Below are 24,564 nucleotides of genomic sequence, written 5' to 3' on the forward strand. Positions count from 1 at the left end.
TGCAGGGTTTCTTAAAAACAATTTTTTGCTCCATCAGACACAATATATTCTGCCGAAAGAGAAGAAAGCATGATACCCACGGGGAAAAAGAAGTTTCCCCAAAAGTTTGTTCCCTCCAAACTTTACAATGGGAGGTAACGTCCCTCTTGGGTGATTTAATTTAATTGTTATGTTTTTTAACGTGTTCTGGGGAAAATTAAGCAACCATCAGCTGCACTTCAAAGGCAAATACCACTTTTTGGTAGATAGAACACAAAACTAGGAATCGGAAAACCCAAAAAAGAATCCTGGCACGGTGCTGGGTGATTTCATCTCCACATGCCTAAATTTCCTGTTTGCAAAATGAGATGGAGCTTCCCACTCGTCACTTCTTTCTTGGAGATGCTGGGAGGACTAATAGTCTTCACTCTGATTTTTTTCCTCTCCCAAAGAACAGAAGAAGCAGAGCTTTTTAATGGTGTAAAAGACACATGTTGGAAAGCGTGCAGTGGGCAACACAGACATGGTTCTGTGCCAGACTTCATGGTACACAGGTAAGACATGTTCTGTTCTCTTACGGGGCTTGTAACTCAAAGAAGCATCTGACCTTGAAACAGATCACTGAACACAGACAATGTCAAGATACATGAAGGAGCACACCAAATTGAATTAAGTCTTAAAAGGTTGGCAGCCATGAGGTTAAGTACACAAAATCCAGAACCCTGTTCTGGAACCAGACTTCCAGGAGAGTGATTCTGAACAAGTTGCTTAACTTCTGGGTGCCTCAGTTCCCTTATCTGTAAAAAGGAGATGAAAAAAAAAATAGTACCTCCTTCCTAGGGATAGCATATACACATACAAAGTATTTAGAGCAGCCAGTGCTGGGACATCATCAGTGCTGTTGTCGTTACTAGTATTGGAAGGGGGAGTTCATCCAGATAGGAAAAGGTGGGAGAAGAGCTCCGGGCAGAGGGAGTAGCATGAGCCACAGAGGCCGGAAATAGCACTGCCAGGTGGTTGAGGTGACAAGAAATCTTCTATTTCTAAAACATAAGGGGCCTGACGTGGCGAATGTAAGAAGTGCGTAGAGCTCTTTGCTATGAGCTTAGACTTTGTTTTACAGCAAAGAGAGAGCCATCTGATAATTTTAGATTAAAAGTGACATGGTCAGATTTGCAACTTGAAAATTAAAAGGTGCTTCACAGATTATGGTGGGCACCATTATGTCTCTACCGCTTTGTAACATCTTGGGAGGTTTTTCCCATCAAGTAGAATGTACCTCTCTGCCTATTTCAAAAAGGCTGTGTTTGACTTGCTTTGTCTAGTAACATACAACAAAGTCACCTTGTACCTGTTCCAAACTTAGACTGCAGGAGGTCCTACACAGGTCTGTTGACTCTCATGGAGCCACTACGAGAGCAAGCCCAGAGAAGTCTACTGGAGGATGAGCCAACACATGGAACAGGGTCAAGCTGTTCATCTGAAACCACTCAGACCAGCGATGCCCCAGCAGACCTGAGAGTTGACCACAGAGCCCCACTGAGACCAGCTGCGTAGTTGAACTCAGCCTAAATTGTCAACCTGCAGAATCACGAACTAAATAAATGGTTGTTCATTTAGACCATTAACTCTTGGAAGAAGGCTGCTATGAAGTGACAATTAACTATTGCTTATAGTAATTTTTAAATGGCTCAATTCCAACAGTAAATCTAAAATGGTTAATATGCATGGGCACATGTCAGTGAAGGCAAAACTTGTGATATAATCAGATTTACAGAAAAAGCAGAGAGAGAGAGAGAGAGAGAGAGAGAGAATCTTCCATCTACTGGTGCACTTGCTAAATGGCCAAAGAGCCAGGGTTGGGCCATGCCAAAGTCAGGAGCCAGGAGCTTTTTCTGGGTCTCCCACGAGGGTGGCAGGGCCCCAAATACTTGGGCTATTTTCTGCTGCTTTTCCCAGGCCATTGACAGGGAGTTGGATCAGAAGTGGAGAAGCCAAGACACTAACTGGTTGGACACTAACAAATTGGTTGTTGGCATCACAGGCAGCAACTTTACCCGCTGTGCCACAATGACATCTTTTTATATGTAGAATAGTATACGTTTTATAAAGTGTTTTCATGTGAATATCACACTATTATTAAAATAGCTCTTGAGGTAGCCTGAAGCAGGTATAATTATTCTGTTCTATAGAGAGGTTTGGTGACATCCATAATCACACAGTTAGAAAGTACGATTGGGGCCGGCTCCGCGGCTAATCCTCCACCTGCAGCTCTGGCACCCCAGGTTCTAGTCCTGGTTGGGGCGCCAGATTCTGTCCCAGTTGCTCCTCTTCCAGTCCAGCTCTCTGCTGTGGCCCAGGAGTGCAGTGGAGGATGGCCCAAGTGCTTGGGCCCTGCACCTGCATGGGAAACCAGGAGGAAGCATCTGGCTCCTGGCTTCGGATCGGTACAATGCACCGGCCGCAGCGCGCCAGCCATGGCGACCATTTTGGGGGTGAACCAACAGAAAAGGAAGACCTTTCTGTCTGTCTGTCTCTCTGTCTAACTCTGCATGTCAAAAAAAAAAGTAGGATTGGAATACAGGACTTCTGACACCTGGTAGGTTATCTAATCATATCCCTGTTTCTACTCATTTTCTTCATCTATTTATTCTAAAAATGATTGAGGGTTCTCTGTGTTCTGGACACTGTACTGAATACTAGAAATAAAGTGGTAAGCCATCAGACAGAGTTGACTGTTATGCCCTTATGGAGTGTTAGTGAGAGACAAGACATGTGGTCAAGCAGACAAGTACTGATGTGATGAGTATTGTCATAGCAAAAGCACAGGTGTTCACAAAACCTAGGTAATCAGGCTCCAGGGTCTCAGAAGAAGCAACATCTAAACTGAAAACCAAAGAATTATTGGGAATTTGCAAGGCAAGGGGAGCAGGGAATGGAGTGGGGGGTTGGGGGGGGAGAATCCATACCAGAAGGAGGGGCAATATAAACTCATGCAGGTGTATTCCCAGCACTTTCTTGAAACTGAAAGTAATCATTCAAGCTTACGAGCTGTTCATACATAGTATGAATGGGGAGAAGAAAGTTGGAATGAGTAGTGGAGATCTGACACTACAGGATTGTGTTATTCTATTTTCTTTTGCTAATAACAGAATACCACAGATCAAATAAATTATCAGGAAAAGAGATTTATTTTGACTCATGGTTCTGGCCAAAGGTCAAGGGCCACAGCTGCTGATGCCCTTCTTATTAGCAGAGTCCCCAGGTGGCACAAGACATCACAGACAGGGAACACAAGAGACATAGTCAAACTGGCCTTCATAGCAGACCCACTCTTGAAATAACCGATTTATCCATTAATCACATAAACGGGTGAATTCACTCATGATGGAAGATCTTGAATCCCTGCTTGAAGATCCTACCTGATCTCATCTCCTTCTATATTGTACTAAGGATCAAATTTCAGTATTAGTTTGAGAGGGGACACACCATATTCACACAACTGCAAGGATTCCTGGAATCTGTCCAGCATCTTGTAGGTAATTAGAAGCCACTGAAACATTTTAAACAGGACCATAACATCATCAGATGTGCATTTCAGAGTAATAACTCTGGCTAGAAAATGGAGACAGAATTGAGGGAGGTGAGAGGATGAGTAGAGGCTGCCAGACAATTTAGGGACGAGGATGATACCCTAAAACAGGGTAGGTGGACAGGGCAATAAAGGGAAATGAATAGAATTGAAACGTGTTTAGGAGAAGGACCACAAGAGGTATTGGTGTTTAATTAGGTATTGGTGAAGAGAGAGGGTGAGAAGTGAGTGAATGGCGGTGATGTTCATAGTGGTGGGGACACTGAAAAGGAAGAGAAGGAAATACCAAATCCGTCACGTGGGATGCTCCTGTGGAATGTCTGAGACCCCCAGTAGACAGTTGTGCAAACATGGCTGCGTACACGTGAATCCACTCTCTGATCCCCTAAAGGACTGTGGATTCCCTGGCATATCTAGATTCTGCTGCAGCCTGAAAGGACTTTTTGGCAGCAAGGGTGTGCAGTGGTGGTACAGGCGAAAGCAGTGGTGAGCAGGGCTGAGTGACAGCAAGCTGGCCATCCTCAACCTCCCAGTTTGCCAAAGGCATGGAAGAGGATGGTACACAAGAAGCAGAAGTGTCATGTCCTGGTGCCTGAGGAAGCAGCCATCGGACTCGGTGCCCCTGCTGCTTCTCCCTCATGCACTGCGACAACTTACAGTTTACACCAACTCATCAAATAATGCAAAGGACTCTCTGAGGTAGCAAACTAGATGTGACTATCTTACAAGTAAACATACTAAAATGCTTAGAGACTTGCCAGTTCTTATCGTTAGTACACAGCAGAGTTGCAATACTAGAATTCCAGGCTAAGTTTTACAAATCCACCATGTTTTTATAATAAACAGGAAGTTACTGAACTGAGTGATGGACATAAAAAAAACTAGATAAAGGGAAGTAGAAAGAAGGGTTAAGGTAACTTTATGGTCTCTAGTCTGGGAAAATATCCCCAGACAAAACTGAAAGCTCAAGAATGGAAGAGTTTGGCTGAGAATGTGACTTCAGTTTTCCACTGAAACTGGTGAGCAAAAAGTGACCCAGCAAAGTCTCTAACGAAAACCATTCTTGACTATCCATAGTAGTAAATCAAGATCCATCCTTTGGATAAACAGGATGGAAGGGGAGCTTTTCAGAAATTCACATGGTCACTCACACACAGACACAGACACACACGCACACACACACATCATCTCTTTTGGAAGAGAGCAATTAAAATTGGGCCATAGTTCATGGCAATGCACAGATGAATAAAAATTAAGAAAATAAAATAAAGATACTACTTAAGAACTACCTCTGGCTCTCATTACAGCTCCAAAGAGTGACTTAAAATGCTTTTAATTGTACTTCCAGGTTACCCACAAGGAAAAGGGCATTTTTTTTCTTCACCCTTACACAGAGGAAGTGCATGTGTCTTAACTGATAAATGTGTTTAGATGAAAGGAGCCAAAAATGGTGTAATTTATTAGAAAATACCATAACTAAAGCGTCGCGAGCTATATTTTTTCTTACTACCTTTCTGACATTTTCTTTGAAGGTCGTGGAGATGACCGAGTGCAAAGAGGTTCACGGTATTTGGGGTTATTTATGCAACTTCTTGTGGACACACAATTTAAGCTTGACCAGTCTGATCACTCTGGAATGAACCCTGGCCAAGTGGTAGGGATTAATCTGCCAGGAGACAGTCTTCAATAAATTATTCGGTTGGATTTTTTTTTCCCTATTCCTGGTTTAAAACATTTTCCTCCAATAAATAATCGAGTTGTACACTGGAAAACGAAAATGACTGACCTCCTCAGAAAGGAAAAGAAAGTATGAAAATGGAAACTGGAGAGTTTTCCCATCTAGGGTCCACTGAGTGAGAAAATATACTTATTTATTTGAAATACCAGCAAATGGGCTCCCACGTAATGAAATATTTATTGAAATTGCTTCTTTGGCCCTCTACAGTTGCTGATAGGGTTTAACGAGAGTCAGGTAAGGAAGCCAGAGTGAAGGTACCTCTTTTTATTTATTTATGGTTCAGGCAGCTTCGACCATAAGGCTTATGTTGGGAAATCATACAAGCAAGGCCACACATGACTGACAATAATAATAGTTATTTTCCATTTTCATTGAATCATTTGTCACAGCTCAAGAAAATCAATCTGTAGAGATTTCTACATTTACTTGGCTCATTATTTAACCTTTCACTCTGTCGCTGTATTTACTACATTAGTTTTAATTAAAGTTCATAGTTTTGAGGACTTATTTAGTATTTCTTCAAAACAGTGTCCTCCACATCCCCTCTCCCTCCTTGGCTGCTGAGTCTTTGTTCAGCTGTATGTTGGCTTCTCTAGTCTTTCAACACTCTGAGAATCAATTTTACTTCACCAGCCCAAGCTAAGGGCATTTTGCACTCCTTCTTGCTTAGATCAAGATACAGCTACGCAAATTAAGACCGGGTCTGTTCTAACTGTAACAATGACCCTGTGAAAGCAATTATTTCAAAAATTATTCTTAAAATAAAATATCTGTATGAGCTATGCTAGCACAGAATGAGAAGTGTCCAGCATTCTGAAATCTCATAGAGAACAAATAAAGACATCCTGGGGGTGGGGTGGGGGAAAGGCGCATCTCTGCTCTTCAGAGAGCACTGGGTGATACTGGGGCTGTGTGAATTTTCATGAGGTTCATCATGATTTATTGAGAGAGCTTGAGAAAGTCACTAACCAGAGGTTGCAAGAAATAATCTCCAGCATTACTTAAAAAGCATTCCAACGTGTTTACTTTTGCTATTTCTGGCTTTTAGAAAGCTAATAAATTAAGAGAGACATAGAATTTTACAGCTGAGAGTAGCCTTGGAGATCATGTCATCAAAGTGCCTCAATTTATGAATTGGGCAACTAGATTCCAGAAACATTGAGCAATCTGAACAAAAGCACACCAAAGTCGGTAGCAGGGCAGAGGCTGGAATCCAGGTCTCCTGACTCCTACTTCAGTGTTTTCCAAAAACATCAAAAATTACACCATCATCACCATAAGTGCATGCAGACAGGCCAGGGGAACCAACTACATGGAAGAGTCTTGTACAAATTTTCAAAGATGACCTTTGATTGGAGCCGGCGGCTAACTCGTGGCCTTCATGTGTTCCCTAAAGGGCAGGGATGGCTAGCTGTGCTGTCTGTCTATGGCTTCTCTCTGGGACTAGGCCCTCATCTCCCAGCTGCTAGGAGGGTTGGCAGTCACCATGCTCAACAAAGTATCTCCTGGGACTTTCTTTGGCTGGAGAGAGCCCAAGGTTAAAGCCATGTGTTGAGTGACTGGTCAATACTGGGATGGAAAAGTCTAGCTCCCTTCCCCCCAATTTGAGAGCCAGTCCGGAGCACCTCATGGGGTCAGCTTAGGCTTGCGTTACTACTGCACTGCGAGTCAGCTCCTCCTCCTGCCTTTACCCCCTAACAGGGGTTGATCCTGAGAACACTACCTGCAAAGATGCCGCCTACCTGTAAATCTTTGTCTCAGAATCTGCGTCTGGGAGTGGGACACAAGACTAACAGTGTCACGGTGAAGAGAGTGGGCCCAGGACTCAGATGACCTGGGTTTGACTCCTGGCTCTGCCACTTTCAAGCCATAGTCCCTTGGGTAAGTTGCTCTCTTGAAATCTCCTTTTTACCAGTTTCTTTTAAAATAAGAATAATATTAGAGCCTACTGCATAGGGATATGTGTACAATATGAGATAATTTGTGTAGAAGTCAGAGCATGGCGGTTGGCACAGACTAATTGGCAGCATCAGTCGGGATGCTGAAAGAAACAGATGGCACATTCAAAATAAAGGGCTATTTACAGGGGTGTGGGCTAAGCTAAAACAACCAGTAAGGAAGGGCGAGCCATCCAGGGACTGGTAGCAGTGCCTGGTAGCTAGTGCCAGCCTCAAGTCTGTCAGGGCACAAGGTTAAAACACTCTTAGAGAGTCTGCCGAAAGCTGAAACGGTGAAGGGGGCACCCCCAATGGCTGCAAAGCAGAAGAGGCCAGAGCATGGCAAGAGAGGTAGAAGGTAGCAATAAACACAATGGGACTCTCTCCCCTCACATGCCCTGCTTTCCTGATGGCCCACCAAGTACAAGCAGGCTTCAAAAAGTTCATGGAAAATTGAATTAAAAGATAAGTTTACTTTGGTGCAAAAATTTTTGAAATTCATGCATGCAAAGGGTCTTCCAAAAGTTTGTGAAAACTGCACATTGTCAAAAATTATGCAGCTTATCAATTCACAATAGCTAAGACCTGGAACCGACCTAAATGCCCATCAACGGTAGACTGGATAAAGAAATTATGGGATATGTACTCTTTAGAATACTATACCGCAGTAAGAAACAACGAAATCTAGTCATTTGCAACAAAATGGAGGAATCTGGAACACATCATGCTGAGTGAAATAAGCCAGTCCCAAAGGGACAAATACCATATGTTCTCCCTGATCGGTGACAACTGACTGAACACCAAAAAGGAAACCTCCTGAAGTGAAGTGGACACTATGGGAAATGGTGACTTGATCAGCATAGCCCTGACTGTTAATGAACAACTTAATACATTATCCCTCTTAGTAGTTTTTTTTGTCTGTTCTACTTAATATGACTGGTTTAATTCTGTAATTAATACACAGTTATTCTTAAGTGTTAAAAATTAACTGAAATGTGATCCCTGTTTAACATAAGAGTGGGAATAAGAGAGGGAAGAGATGTATAATTTGGGACATGCTCAAGCTGACTTGCCCCAAATGGTAGAGTTAAAAACATACCAGGGGATTCCAATTCAATCCCATCAAGGTGGCATGTACCAATGCCATCTCACTATTCCAAGTGATCAATTTCAGTTCACAATTGATCATAATGAAAGGACTAAGAGTCAAAGGGAGCACATAAACAAGTCTAGTACCTGCTAACACTAACCGATGGAATAAATAAAGGGGAGAGTGATCCAACATGGGAAGTGAGATACTCAGCAGACTCATAGAATGGCGGATGTCCTAAATAGCACTCTGGCCTCAGAATCAGCCCTAAAGGCATTCGGATCTGGCTGAAAAGCCCATGAGAGTATTTCAGGCATGGAAAGCCAAGACACTCTGGCAAAAGATCTCTGCGAGTGAGATCCCAGTGGAAAGAACAGGTCTTCAAAGAAGGAGGTACCTTTCTCTGAAGGGAGGAGAGAACCTCCACTTTGACTATGACCTTGTCTAAACAAGATAAGAATCGGAGAACTCAGAGGGCTTCCATAGCCTTGGAAACTCATGACCGGAGCATAGGGAGACTACTGATGCCATAGACAGGAGTGTCAATTGGTAAAGTCAACAACAGGAGTCACTGTGCACTTACTCCTCATGTAGGATCTCTGTCCTTAATGTGCTGTGTATTGAGATTTAATGCTATAACGAGTACTCAAACAATATATTTCACTTTGTGTTTTCATGGGGGTGCAAACTGTTGAAATCTTTACTTAAGGTATACTAAACTGATCCTCTGTAAAAAAAAAAAAAAAAAAAAAAGAAAAGAAATTATCAACTCCCAACTTGACTCTCACTGGGATTAAACATGACAATAGTCTGATCTGATTTCATCATCATTTAAAAAAAATCATCTATTATTTTTCACTTTATGTTTCTGTGTGAGAGCAAACTGTTGAAATCCTTACTTAATGTATACTAAGCTGATCTTCTGTATATTAAGATAATCGAAAATGAATCTTGATGTGAATGGAAGGGGAGAGGGAGTGGGAAAGGGGAGGGTAGTGGGTGGGAGGGACGGTATGTGGGGGAAGCCATTGTAATCCATAAATCGTACTTTGGAAATTTATATTCATTAAATAAAAGTTAAAAAAAATTATGCAGCTTATCAAAAAGTTTTTGCACTGAAATACACTTACCTTTTAATTTATTTATTTATTTATTTATTTTGATAAGCAGAGTGGACAGTGAGAGAGATAGAGAGAAAGGTCTTCCTTTGCTGTTGGTTTACCATCCAATGGCCGCCACGGCCGGCGCCCTGCAGCTGGTGCACCGCACTGATCCGATGGCAGGAGCCAGGTGCTTCTCCTGGTCTCCCATGGGGTGCAGGGCCCAAGCACTTGGGCCATCCTCCACTGCCTTCCCGGGCCACAGCAGAGAGCTGGCCTAAGTTCCTCTTGAACTGCCAGAATGCAGAAGCAAGAGGAGCCAGGAAAACCAACATGTGGAGACCAGCACTGCCACCCCTACCCTAACTCACACACCCGAAGAACAAACAGTGCAGAGAAGGGAAGAGAACAGATCTATAGGGAAAACTGGTTTCTGCGACTCTTCAGGGAGTGAACCAGCAGATGAAAGATCTCTCTCACAAGTTCGCTTTCAAATAAATATTTTTTTAAATAAATATTGTGTTGTTCAGGAGAAACAGTACACACATTACACGAGATCACTGAAAAAGTGTTGGGTCTAGAAAGAGATTAGGATCCCTTGCTCTGAGATTCACAACTAAGCACCCTCCTGAACCACCTCCCAGCTGCCTCCTCAGCCAGCCATGGATGAAGCCAGAATCTCACCAGCTAAGCTACATTTCATGTTTCCTTCACACGGTAAGGAATGGAACTTCCAATCTGTGAATACTTTGACTTCACTTCCTGAAGCTTGAATATCAATTTCCATAATTCGGTTTTCAGCATATGTAGCCTCTCTCAATCCAATGTCCTTTTTTATTGTTTTAGATTCTGCTGAGGCAAATCTTTTGAATGTTTCAAGGTTAGCTGTAAACTTTATGCAGCAGAAGTATAAATACATTGGTTAATATTTATGACAATCTAGGCCAGCACCACGGCTCACTAGGCTAATCCTTCGCCTGCAGTGCCGGCTCTCGTGGTTCTACTCCCAGTTGGGGCGCCAGTTCTGTCCCGGTTGCTCCTCTTCCAGTCCAGCTCTCTGCTGTGGCCCAGGAAGGCAGTGGAGGATGGCCCAAGTGCTTGGGCCCTGCACCCAAATGGAAAACCAGGAGGAGGCACGTGGCTTCTGACTTCGGATCAGCGCAGCGCGCTGGCCGTAGCAGCCATTTAGGGGGTGAACCAGCAGAACGAAGACCTTTAAAATAAAAATATATATATATATTTATGACAATCTTGATTCTGTGAATCAAGTGCCATATTTTTATGTTTTAAACAACTGAGGTTGTTTCATTAATAAAATTATTCAAGGACTTAATTTAATCCATCTGTGTTCAAATAAAATATATTGAAGTTAGCTGGATATTTCCTTGACCCTGAAAAACTTATTTCACTAGAATTTAAAATTTTTTGGATTTAGATTTCATGTGTAAAGAGAAAGGGAAATTCTTCTTTAATTTGATAAATGTAATGATAATAATGCTTTTAATTATTTACCACATATATATACAGCACTATATGGGAAGCACTCTTGCAAAGACTATAGATGTTAGCTTATTTAATCCTCATAATAATCATGTAAGTAAGATTATTATCCTCACTTTACAGATGAGGAAACTGAAGCATTGAGTTAAGAAATGTGCCAAAGACACAAGCTAGTAAGTGACAGACCCAGGGCTGAAACTCAGCAAGAACTGTAACAGTACCACCACAAAATTCAGAGCAGATAGTACTCACTGAGCATTTACCATGCACCAAGCACTGGGCAGATGTGTTCCCTCCATGATCTCATTTAATCCTGACTGCAAAGATATTATTTCTGTTCACTTTCTCTAACAGGTAACTGCAAAGGCTGAAGATGTTTGATTCTTGGTTTACATTCTGGAAGCAGGCTGCCCTCTTTGACACGTCCTCCTAAGCATCCCATCTTCCAGCTGCCTTGCTCTGAGGGACGTCAGATTGTTTGGAGTAACCCAGTGGACTGTGCTTAGATTTCCTGCCCCTGGGCTGTGGGAATCAGAAGCAGCAAGAAGTCCCAGCCACAGCCTCCCAGCTCATGCACAGCCGCAGGCCCCCCAGCCCCCACCTACAGAATCCCTGGAGGTCCTCCCCCTGGAGACTTGTGAATCTGCTCTGCTGGCCCTTAGGGATGAGAATCTGGGCCAAGGTATGGAACAGCAAAGTAGCAGAATCCAGCACACAAATAATAAAAATGCATTTCAAAGACTTTGTGCCTTTGCAAAAGTGTTTCACATATGCATTGTCTCGTTTGGGCACTTCCTATGGGAATTCTTAGACCCTGAAACTAGTTCAAAATAGCATTTGGTACTTCTGAGCTTTTGTGTCTACCTTCAGCTTCATTATTAGTGTAGACTGCTTTTCCTCTAATGGTTTTACATTTATATTTGAACTCTTTCTGTTTACATAGAAAGAGACTAATAATTTCTCAAAACATTTAATTCTAGCAATACTTTTTAAAGGACAAAATGATTTTACACACACACACACACACACAAAAGCTAAATGTTTGTGACCCACCTCCACATCAATACATTGAACCCCTAATTCAGAATGTGAATTGAACCCCTAACTCAGAATTGAACCCTTAACTCAGATTTAATTTGGAGATGGGACAATTGGAAATTAATTAGGTTTACAGGAGGTCATGATTGTGGGGCCATCATCATGGGATTGGTAACCTTGGAAGAAGAGATATCAGAGAGCTTGCTCTTTCACTGAACATGTACAAAGCAGTCATGTGAGCACACAAGGAGATGGTTGGCCTCCAAGCCAAGAAGGGTTCCTCACTAGAACCTGAGCTTCCTGGCACCTTAATCATGGATTTCTAGCCTCAGGAAGTATGGGAAAATAGGTGTCTCTTGTATAAACCATTCAGTCTGTGCCCATGGCAGCCCAAGCTGACTAGGACAGATTTATATAGCTGGTACACATGCGATATAATCTGTAGACACATACAATATTGATATATATCTAGATGTGTCTATCTATATCTAGGTAGACAGATTGATATATGACGGATACACACACGCACACACACACACATCAGAAAGTTAAAAAAAAGGTACTGCATAAATAAATAAATAAATGACAGAAGTGTGGGAATGACAATCTAACAGAAGGCATTTTGGCAACAGAAATTTCAAAATAAGAAATTTTCCTCAGAGTGAGTCAGGCTCTGAAATGAGGCAGATGGTCTGATTGAGACAATCACAGATGTAAGCTGGACAGAGATAGTAGGAAAGGAAACTGCCCAAGGAGCTACGGACCTTGGTCACAAGACCATGGTCACAGGTGGTGAAGGGGCAGTTGTGAGAGCAACAAAGAAGTAACCAGAGGCAGGTTGTGTGTCTGGGTGCAGAAGGCTGGCCTCTGTGCTTGGGATTTAGAGGAGGGAGCCCCAAATTTGCTTTGCACAGTTGGTCTCTTGCACCTCCATTGTTGTCACTCCAGTTCTGGTGCACGGTTGATGTGAGAGGATACACCAAAAACCCAGGCTGTTGAGTCTCCTGGTGAGTTCAGTGGCTCAGCTGAGAGGCATCCATACCCCTGGAACAATTATCATCATCAAAGATGGAGAACTAGTCTCCATGAACAGTACCAGGAAAAATATTTCTTTAGAGTCATAGAAAATTATGAAATGAAAATTTGCAGAGAACAAACACAGGAATTGGCTCAAAGAACTTAATTGTGTTATGATACTTAACTAGTGAGAGTAAGTGCTGTTAGTTCTTCCAAAACCTTTAATAAAATTAGCAGAAGAAGTGATGGTTCAAGTCAGGGAAGATAGAAAAGAAATCCATTAGGTGCTAACGCATCCAACTCCAACATGGTCTCAACTTGTACACTTATAAAGAGTTTATATACTTTAAGAGATTTTTAATATATTATCTTAAAATGTTTAATAACAAAAATGTCAATTCTGCTTCTACTCCAGAGCTCAAATTTCAAAGACAAATGGAACCTACTGAATCCACCCAAGCTGAAGGAACTCACAGAATTGCTGCTGCTCTCTGGGGTGGTACATTAGACTCCCTGGTTTGACTGAGGTCAGCCAGCCCACAGAATCTTCCAGAATTTCTAGGGGAATAAGTCATTGCCATTTAGTGACTCAAACAGGGAAAAACGAAAATTCAGACCAATGTTCTCATAATTTTTTGGTTCTTGTATTTGATATGCTATTGGTGTTCAGCATATTACATGCTCCTGTCTGACAAAATAAAACTAGACTTCTACCTACTCAAGAGACGATTTGCTAAATTCACATGTTTATTGGTATTTCCTATTGAATTGAAATAGTGCAAGAGACATGGCATTTCTGAAGTTTAAAATATTGAAGATTGGCTGTAACATGATTTTGGATCTATTTAATCTGGAGCAAGCCTAGGGCCCTTCCTCCTGAGTGGACTCCTTAATCAAGTGGATGGAGGTGAAAAGCCAATGCCAAAATGGAAGAGGTTTCAGGGTCTGTTACCCAAGTGCTTACCATGTGTAACAGACATTGTTTTAAATGCTTTGCATTACAGTCTTATAGTTTCCTTACTTCTCATTTAAAATTCAAAACCCTTTGAAAACCAGTTTTTTGTAAATCAGCTGGCAGCAAAATTTGACAATCTCATTTGGCAGAAATCAGATCTAATTACTGATTAGTGCTCCAGATTCCATCAGAGGATTATATAAAATATGGTAGATGAGTTCCTTCAAAAGTTCATGGAAGCTGGAATTAAAAAGTAAGTTTTTGGGGCCAGCACTGTGTTGTGGTGCCATATGGGCACCTATTTGAGTCCCGGCTACTCCACTTCCCATCCAGCTCTCTGCTATGCCCTGGGAAAGCAGTGAAAGATGGCCCAAGTCCTTGGGAGCCTGCACCTGCATGGGAGACCCAGAAGATGATGCTGATTCTTGACTTTGGATCGGCACAGCTCAGGCAGTTGCAGCCATCTGGGGAGTGCACCAGGAGATGGAAGTCCTCTCTCTCTCTCTCTCTGCCTCTCCTTCTATGTGTGACTCTGACTTTCAAATAAATAAATAAATAAATCTTAAAAAAAAAAAAAAGATAAGTTTAGGGCTGGCATTTGGCATAAGAGTTAAGCCACTTGGATCCCCAAGCACCTTGGTTCATGTCTAAGCTCTGCCCCTCATTCCATTTAACTGCTAATATGCACCCTGGGGGACAGCAGGTGATGGCTCAAGTAGTTGGGTCACTCTTTCCCATATGGCAGACACAGATCAAGTTCCTAACTCCTACTTTCAACCCAGTCCAACACTGGCTATTGCAGGCATTTAGAAGTAAACCAATAAATGTGATTTATCTCTCTCTCTCCTTGTTCTCGCTGCTTCTAAAATAAAATAAAAATTTATTTTAGAAAAGATGATTATATTTTGGTGCAAAAGACTTTGAAATCCATGCATACTTTTTTGGTAACACATTTTCCAAAAACTTTTTTTGAAGAACCCTCATAATAAGGAAGATAAATCAGCTATATTTGTTGTACAATAAGGCTTATGGCAATTTTATATAATAAATATAAGGTACATGTACAATTTACCCTTCTAAAATAAAAATTTTAATTCCAAAACACATCTGGCTCAAAGTATTCCAAATAAGGAAATTGTTTCCTTTAAGCCTCCCAATAATACATGCTTTGAATAATCCTAATTTGCAAAAGGGAAAACTGAGATGGAGCAAGCATCTGCACAGTGTTAAGGTGACACACCTGGTAAGTGGTGCGAGTTTGAACCCAGGTAGATACAGCTCCAGAGATTCTGCTCTTAATCACCATACTGTTATCTCGCTTTGGGCAATCTGCTAACGCGGCATCTTTTCAGCAGATCTTCTTTTGTCTGTATTATATGACAGATGAAAAAGACAGAGGACATACAGTACCCCACATTTTGACTCACAGTCTCCCATGAGTCTCCTTTATTAATCGGGGTCAAGCTAGGAAAACTGTCCATACCAGGTAATTTGTTCAGGGGAATGCGATACAGGAAACCACTTGAAATGGCATAGAAGAATTAAAAGGTCTAACAGGGACTCTGAGTAAATTCAGAAATTAGCAAGACTCGGAAAGTTACAACTCCCTCTGTAGAGCTGGCATAACAAAGGTATGCCAGGAGCCAAGATCAGTCAGACTGGTTGCCACCAGGGACTGGGTGCTGTCCTACAAAAGCGGCAGTCACTGCCTTCAACACTCATATTCAAATCAAGAGTCAGTCGTGTGCAGAAACATCCGGATGTCTCCCTTTTTCCTGCCCTTTAATCCACCATAGATACCTCCATTGGTCAAACCTAGCTAGAAGCCAGTTAGCAATGAAGCCTGGAAAACTGTGGGTTTTTTTTTTTTTTTTTTTTGGTGGGGGGGGGGGGTTCCTCTATACTACAAAGCAGAGCAGAGCAAAAGAGTTAAATAGTTGAATTTAAGGCTATTACCCAAGGTTGAGAGTAAAAATGTTGGATAAGAAATTAAGGTCTGACCTGTGACCTGAAAGGCAAACACTAACACAATGGATTTTCCACATTTTGCTATGAAACAATTCTTTATTAAGGAACTTCAATGTGCAAGGTCAGTAAGGAATATAAGCAACAAGAGGGCAAGCAGTTTGACCCACTTACAAAAATAAAAGCCTTCTTTTTATTTTAAGATCAAGTAAAAGTTATATGCAAACAAAATAAATGGAGGGTCTAGAACTTAAGTATCAAAAGCCAGCTGTAGCCGGCACCGTGGCTCACTAGGCTAATTCTCCACTTGCGGCACCGGTACTCTGGTTTCTAGTCCCGTTTGGGGCACCGGCTCTGTCCCGGTTGCTCCTCTTCCAGTCCAGCTCTCTGCTGTGGCCCGGGAAGGCAGTGGAGGATGGCCCAAGTCCTTGGGCCCTGCACCAGCATGGGAGACCAGGAGGAAGCACCTGGCTTCTGGCTTCAGATCAGCACAACATGCCGGCCGAAGCGGCCATTTGGGGGGTGAACCAACGGAAGGAAGACCTTTCTCTCTCTCTCTCTCTCTCTTTCTGCCTCTCTCTCTCTGTGTCTAACTCTGCCTGTCAAAAAATAAATAAATAAAAAAAAATTTTTTTAAAATAAATCTTCTAAAAAAAAGCCAGTTGTAAGTAAGATGAGAAAATATTGTCTTTTCATCATATATAAAAAGACATAGAGATTTTAGCTATCAGCAAATTCCATGGATTAACAAGATGCAGTGACAATCAGAAAAATATAATTGAATCTTGGGAGACATTATTTGAAGCAAAGTATGAAAACATGGTAATTGCTATTCTTATGCTAAACCTCACTGGTCAGGTTAACTTGGAATGATTTCTGAACTTCCAGCCATCACTTTATGAGAGAGATAAATCAACTAAGTTATACACAGGTGAGAGATGAAGCTGTGATGACACTCAAATTCATACCCTACAAGCAAGAATTAAAAGCCCTAGGAAATGGTTAGCCATGAACAATAAAAAGGTAGGAAGATAAATAAGCACACAATTCAAATAATCAAAGGAACATAAACTGGAGGGTCAGGGACCATCCACCCACTTGCTCCTCTTGAGACAGATCCTGCCTCCGCCAGGATCCTGCTTCTTCCATACCCACATGGCGGCCTTGCATTGTGCCGCACGAAAACCATTCAGATGTGGGCGCCTGAACCTGCCATGGGCAGCCAGCTCATGAGCCAATCACCTATGCAAGCACCTGGAGTGAAGGGGGGCGATGGATCCGACTCCCCCAAATGGGAATTCAGATTGGATAACACAGGAAGACTAAGCCAACTACTGATAGAGGCCAGAAAGGAAAGGAAGTCAGTGGACAGAGATAGCCATGGCAAATAGAGGCCCGATATAAATTAAATTGATGAGAGAGCAGAGAAACATTCAGCTGCAGAGAATAAAACAGCAAACTTCCAAGGCAGTTGAAGTGCTGAGAAGAAAGGAGACAGGCAGGGAGGGAAAGGGGAGACAGACAGGGCACCTAAAGCCCTGAGGATCTTGGCCTGTTCCTGCTAGCTTCTCTCTTTTGGTTCCATTCCATTGGAGCCTTATCACAGACCCTCTCTTTTTTTTTTTTTTTTTTGACAGGCAGAGTGGACAGTGAGAGAGAGACAGAGAGAAAGGTCTTCCTTTGCCGTTGGTTCACCCTTCAATGGCCACCGCGGCCAGCGTGCTGCGACCGGCGCACCGCGCTGATCCGATGGCAGGAGCCAGGTACTTCTCCTGGTCTCCCATGGGGTGCAGGGCCCAAGCATTTGGGCCATCCTCCACTGCACTCCCTGGCCACAGCAGAGAGCTGGTCTGGAAGAGGGGCAACTGGGACAGAATCCGGCACCCCGACCGGGACTAGAACCCGGTGTGCTGGCACCGCTAGGTGGAGGATTAGCCTAGTGAGCCACGGTGCCGGCCAGACCCTCTCTTTCTTAAGGTAACATTTTTCAGTATCTGTTTTTGCAAAAACAAAGCAAAACAAAAAACCATTTTGAGAAACAACAAATCATACCAGTTTTACACAGTCTTGAGGGGCAACACCAACTGGTAGAAGCTCAAGAGAGACTGGCTTGTTTCCCATTACCCATGAAGCAGGCTGCCCCCAGAAACTGCTCTGTCTGCCACAGAGATGGTCCAAGCACAAGCCGCCAGCCACAGGGCAGAGACTCGAGCCCGGGGCATGGTGCCATGATGGAACAACCCGCAAGACCCTTCCAGGCATAAGACTACTATATCCTTTGGTTCTAGGTGCTAAAATCCTACATCTTTAGAGTGGCGATGGCTTTCACAATCTACAAAAAAAATAGATTCTTTTTCTAAAATTGAGCTGCGTTTTTTTGTTTTCAGTTAGATTACTCTTCTGTCCAGCATTTTGCCGTCTAGAGCTTCTTTTCTCCCAAATGGAAAATGACAAGCCCAACGGCAGTTTTAAGTCCGGTAAATAATGTTTAAGTGTTTTCGGCTTGCAGAAAAGAAACAGGTCATTTTGGCGCTGATTTTTTCCATTAATTTTTAAAGTTACGTTTATTTTTCGGTAAATCTAGTTCATATGATTTTGATTTATTTACACTTAGCTCCCTTAGCATGTGTGGTTAGCAATTTGATGACTATGCACCTTCTAATTAGTCTGTCTCAGAACCAAAATTCATGTGTTGCCAACACAACCAAAGTGAAACCCTACTGACACAAATTTGGATGCAAATTGAAGAAGTCATAACATTCAAGACCATTCTAAACTTGGCGATAAAAGTTCTCTTGTTCCCAAAAAGTTACAGACAAAACAATTTCCAAGTATAAAGTACTTCACGAATTTTTCATGCAAACATGTGTTGCCCAGATAAACAGCAGTGGGACAGCTGCTTCTCTTGTGGCTCTGCTACCATGATTATCAGAACTTGTGAGTACAGCAGGTTGCTGTTTCACATGAGGCTGTGTGTACATCCCCCAAAGAATCGGGGGACCCAGTCAAGAAAGCCAGTCAACCTGGTCATGAAGCAGAGTGCCAACACATCACCCACCGTAGACAGAGTGTTTCTCAAGCATAGTATTAGATAATGCTGAGTATAGTGGAAACCTTGGCCAACATCATGGCCCATCCCTCACTCTATAATGGGTTTTAAATGGATGTTTTGACATTCTATGTACATAACCTTTAAAATTCAGATGACACTGATCCAGGCATGAGTTTAATTATAAAAGACATAGCACAAATGGAGCAGAAGGAACATTTCATAGGGAAACCCAGAGAATTATAGATGCTTTTTTCTTATGTATTTCTCAGACAATGTAGAAATGGATTTCTCTAAATCTGTTGGAAAGAGTCAAAGAACCACTTCTGTATATAAAATAATGTTTATGTGCAACTTACGCTGATAACAACTTAAAACTTTTCTCAGGCCAATTTTCTGTGAACCAACATTTCTTTAATCATATTTCAAAACAAATACCAAAAATACATGAGGTGCATAATTAAACACTTATGTATTAAATTTATATTTGGGCATAAACTTTCCAAGTTTAAAGATGTTTACCCATACCAGGGTCCATTTATTCAACAATTGTCAGAAAAAAAATGTTCTTAAAGTCCTTTCTCTAATGAGTTCCACTGGTTAAAGGTGTGGGCCTGTTTTCTTGTGTCATATTAGGAGTAAAAGCTTCAGATATTGATCTTCCTCCCAGAAGTCCCTGATAATCCTATCCTACTTATAAGCTTTAGTCGTGTATCATTGGGCTTCAGCCAACTATTGAGATGGAAGATGGTCTATCCAGTTCGGGCAGCCATTCTGCTGAACATTCAATTTCCCAAAAAAAAATCTCTTTCATTACTTGGGTCATTCATCATCCCACTAGGATTTGTCCTCATGATAGAGAGGAAACACCCTTCTCAAAATAGTCAATGTTTCTTGAGACCTTGTCTTTCTTTTCTGTAATATAAAAATGTTATTTCCTATTCCAAGTCTCCTTCCTCAGGAAATCCCCCATCCTCCCAAACTACTTGTGCTTTTCCTCCATCTACCCAAACTGTTCCCCATAATTCAGGACCCTACTGCAGAAACCACCTGCAGAAACCCTTGCCTGGTCATCCAGCCCTCTGTAATCTGCCCTGACCTTGAACATCTAATGTATCACACTGCTTAGGCCCAGGATGTACCCGAGGTTAGATACACTTGAGCTGTTTCAGATATTAGTCTTATCTGCCCATCTAAAGGAGAGACCCTATGAGAGAAGCATTATGCTCTACACCACTTTCCCATTCTCACAGTGACCAGCAGCACTTGAAGAAGGTGTCAAATGCCCATCAGTTAATAGACTGACAAATGCAACAGTTCATTTCCACTTCTCAATGATATTAAAGCAATATTTTTTCCATTAAGGCAGATTCATTTCCTCCTAAATTACTAATTTTAATTCATAAAAAACACTTTAAATTTTGTAATAAAGGTATTCTTTTCTAATAATAATGAGTTTGGTAACAAGCAGTTAAGGAGCTAATCCCCTACTTCCAAGAATTCACATTTTCATGAGAGAGAGGCATGTCAATAAGTTAAGATGAAATGGACAAAGTGTTTCCAAAAAGACAAGGTCTACCACATCAAAGGCCAGAGAGGAGAGAAACATTTCCAAAGGTTTTCTATTCCAACTCTATAATGATGAATGTCCCAACAACTTCAGGTTACCAATCTGAATCAATTTATTTTCATTTTTCTTTACTACATAAAACCAGAGCTCTTTAAAGCAACAAAAATTACCATTTGTATTAAGATTCACACTAAAACAAGCAACTGAGATAAGAAATAATTTAGAAAATGAAAAAGCATAATAAATTGTATTTTGAGAATGTAAATTTGGAAAAATATAAAATAGGAAGTCATATTAATGAAAGTATAGTTAGCTTTGTATTCAATATGAAAGCCACATTCACCTAAAGCATCTGTCTGTTTCAATCATGTTATTTACCATGGCTTTGCTTTTTCATGCCTGTACAACTCCTTGTATATATGCCTGGGGACTGGCACAGGTTCAGCTGGCTTTTATTCAGGCTTATCTTTTGGTAAAAATTAGTGTAACACGGAAATCCTGTCGTTACTTATTTTGCAACCTTATTGTTACATGACAATGTCAAGATCTCATTGCTGATCAGTGTACACATTAAATATGTGTCTTAAAACTCTTTAAACGTTTTGTGAATGCTCTTTTTCACATGTTCCTTTCACATTTCGGGATTTTATCATCCATGTTATGTTTGAATAAAAACATGATCATTACATTTCATTTTCTTCCAGAAGCAAATGGAGTAGAGCTCTGATATAACTTGCTTTGAAATAAGCCTTTCTGATAAGTAGTGGCTGGTTGCAGGGGAAAGAAGCAAGACTTGAACAACTGGAAAAGAAATCTAGAATAGTAACGTCAATAAAGAGTGCCCCAAGGTAGAAATAGAAATGAGTTTAAGATTTAGAGAGGAAAAAAGAATATATATAGTACATCTTTTTAAGATTTATTTTATTTATTTTTGAAAGGCAGAGTTACAAAGAGAGAGAGTGGTCTTCCAACTGTTGGTTCACTCTTCGAATGGCCACAACAGCCCAGGGCTGAGCCAGACCGAAGTTAGGAGCCAGGAGCTTCTTCCATGTCTGCCACATGGGTGTGGGGGCCCAGGTACTTTGGCCATTCTCCACTGCTTTTCCAGGAACACTAGCAGGGAGCTGGATCGGAAGTGAAGCAAATGGAACAGGACTCTGTAACCCATATGGGATGCTGGTGCTGCAGGCAGAGGCTTAACCCACTATGCCACAATGCTGGCCCTAACCACTCTTCTTGAGTTTTCTTATTATGGTTAACAGGTACATTAAAAATTATAATACTCTTTAATGTGAGTCTAAATTTATATATAAATAATGCTTAATTATATTAAAGATGAGAGCAAAAGGATTTAAAAGACCAAAGGTCTTATACGTCACTTGAACTGGTAAAACAAGTACTTAATCTATATACAATACTGAAAGCAACCACTAAAAAGAAGTGGTGCACTCAGAAACACTATAAAAATGAAAATTAGAATTTTAAAACATGTTTAAGTAACACAGAAAAGCAAGAAAAAGAAAAGAGTAAAATGAAAATCAGGGAAACCAAACAAAACTACAAAACCAAACTAACAATCTTAGGCCCTGACATATTAAATAACATGTAAATGACATGTAATACAAGTAAATTATATATCAATTAAAAGAAGAAATTGGAATATTGGATTAAAAAACGTGACCAGACTATATGCCATCTAAAAAAAACTCACTGGAAATATAGTGATACAGATAAGCTGAATGTAAAGGATTAAAAAAATCATACCAACAATAATCAAAGGGAAGCAGAAGTAGTTATTTACTACCAGATAAAGTAGACTGCAGAGCAAAGAAAATTGTCAGGGATAATTAGGGAGATTATATAATGATAAAAAATGTCGAATACTACGAATTCTATACAAAGATTTGACAATTTAAATTTAAAAGTCCAATTCCTGAAAAACACAAACGGCCACAAACTTCTCCAATAGAAAACAGAGAAGTTGTTAGTCCTATAACTATTCAGGATGTTTAATTTGTAACTTTAAAGCTTCCCTGTTAGCCAGCACTCAACCAGGAGAAACCATGGTCATCTCAAGTGCCAAGATCCTCAATACCAATGGCAAGAAGCCAGAGGAGGCCGGCACCGTGGTTCACTAGGCTAATCCTCCGCCTGCGGCGCTGGCACACCACGTTCTAGTCCTGGTTGGGGCACCAGATTCTGTCCCGGTTGCCCCTCTTCCAGGCCAGCTCTCTGCTGTGGCCCAGGAAGGCAGTGGAGGATGGCCCAAGTGCTTGGGCCCTGCACCCCATGGGAGACCAGGATAAGTACCTGGCTCCTGCCATCGGATCAGCGCAGTGTGCCGGCCGCGGCGGCCTGTCTCTCACTGTCAGCTCTGCTTGTCAAAAAATAAAATAAATAAATAAAAATTTTTAAAAAATGGGATGCCAGTGTCCAGAGAGCCAAGTGCTTGGGCCCAGCACCCCCATGGGAGACCAGGAGAAGCACCTGGCTCTTGGCTTTGGATCAGCACAGTGAGCCGGCCGCAACACGCTGGCCGTAGCGGCCATTGGAGGGTGAACCAACAGTAAAAGGAAGACCTTTCTCTCTGTCTCTCTCTCCCTCTCTCTCTCACTGTCCACTGTGCCTGTCAAAAAAAAAAAAAAAAAAAAAGAAGAAGAAGCAGCAGCAGCCAGATGAGTTCGCATCAGGGACCTCCCAGGCGCTCCTGGAGTTGGAGATGAACTCAGACCTCAAGGCTCAACTCAGGCAGAACATCACATTTGCCATGGAAATCGAAGGTGGCAGTGGCAGGAAAGCTATCGTAATCCTCGTTCCTGTTCCTCAACTAAAACCCTTCCAGAACATTCAAGTCTGGCCAGTTCGTGAGCTGGAGAAAAAGTCTAGGGGAAGCAGGTTGTCTTTATGGCTCAGAGGCAAATTCCGCTTAAGCCACCTCAAAAAAGCCGCACGAAAAATAAGCAAAATCGCCCCAGGAGCCGCCCTCTGACAGCTGTGCACGATGCCATCCTTGAGAACTTAGTCTTCCCAAGTGAAATCGTGGGCACACGAATCCGTGTGAAACTGGATGGCAGCCGGCTCAAAAAGGTCCATCTGGACAAAGCCCAGCAGAATAACGTGGTGCTCAAGGTGGAAACTTTCTCTGGGGTCTGTAAGAAGTTCACAGGCAAGAATGTTAATTTTGAGTTCCCAGAGTTCCATATTGTAAATAGAGGATGACTCACAGTTAGAAACACACACACACAACTTCCCCCCACACACCCCCTTTCTCCAGGCACACAGTTTCACTGGAGAATTCTAGCAAATCTCTCAAGAACTAAGAGAAGAAGATGGCAGCAAGGTAATAAAGCAGGCATCCTGGAATCCTCCTTCTCCTGATGAACACACCAATTCAGCAACAGGTGGCGGGAAAATTATTTTTTGTGAAACTGCAGAAGCTGATAGAAAGGTGTCTATATCCAGAACAATGTGAAACTGGACTCATCAGTACCAGTAGGAAGATGTGGCCGTTATTACGTAATCCCTGCTCACGGCATAGCACCACGCAGGAGCACCAGGCCCACCAGCACCCAGTTTCTCTGAAGAGATCGAAAGTGATATGCATGTCCAGTACCCAACTTCTATGGAGGCCACCTAAGGGACTGACTTCTGTCTTGCCTGTATTAGATCAACATCAGCACAATCCAGCTGCCAGGTAGAAACCAGATTGCTGCTTGGGCAGGCAGTCACTAGAGCTCGTCTCGACCCCAGCTCAGCACAGAGCAAGCAGACAAAACCACAATGTCCAGATTCTACTCAAGGAGTAAAAGAGTTGATCTGCACAAATAATGCCCCCATTTTTCCAAGGGCTGGCAAAAGAACTAACATCTGTCTTGCCTTTGCCAATGTACTACGGGACCCGGCATGTATCCTAGACACCTGGGGGCTGCAAACACACAAATAAAAAAATAGAAAGCAGGTTGGACCAACATGAAGGTTTAAGAAGGCACACAGACTCTCTGGCCAGCCTGAGTGGTGGGAGTCTTCTATACAAA

General features: G+C 42.0%; 1 long non-coding RNA gene and 1 pseudogene across 3 annotated transcripts in view; one reads left to right on the forward strand and one right to left on the reverse strand.

Annotated features, from left to right (window-relative positions):
* LOC103349547 (uncharacterized) overlaps nucleotides 1-24,564 on the reverse strand; it is a 569,252-nt gene that overhangs the window by 356,696 nt on the left and 187,992 nt on the right. The gene's annotated exons all lie outside the window — the stretch shown is intronic.
* On the forward strand, nucleotides 471-23,749 carry LOC100348992 (small ribosomal subunit protein eS7-like; annotated as a pseudogene).

This window comes from Oryctolagus cuniculus, chromosome 14 (assembly GCF_964237555.1).
Source record: "Oryctolagus cuniculus chromosome 14, mOryCun1.1, whole genome shotgun sequence".
In the NCBI taxonomy this organism is placed as follows: Eukaryota; Metazoa; Chordata; class Mammalia; order Lagomorpha; family Leporidae; genus Oryctolagus; species Oryctolagus cuniculus.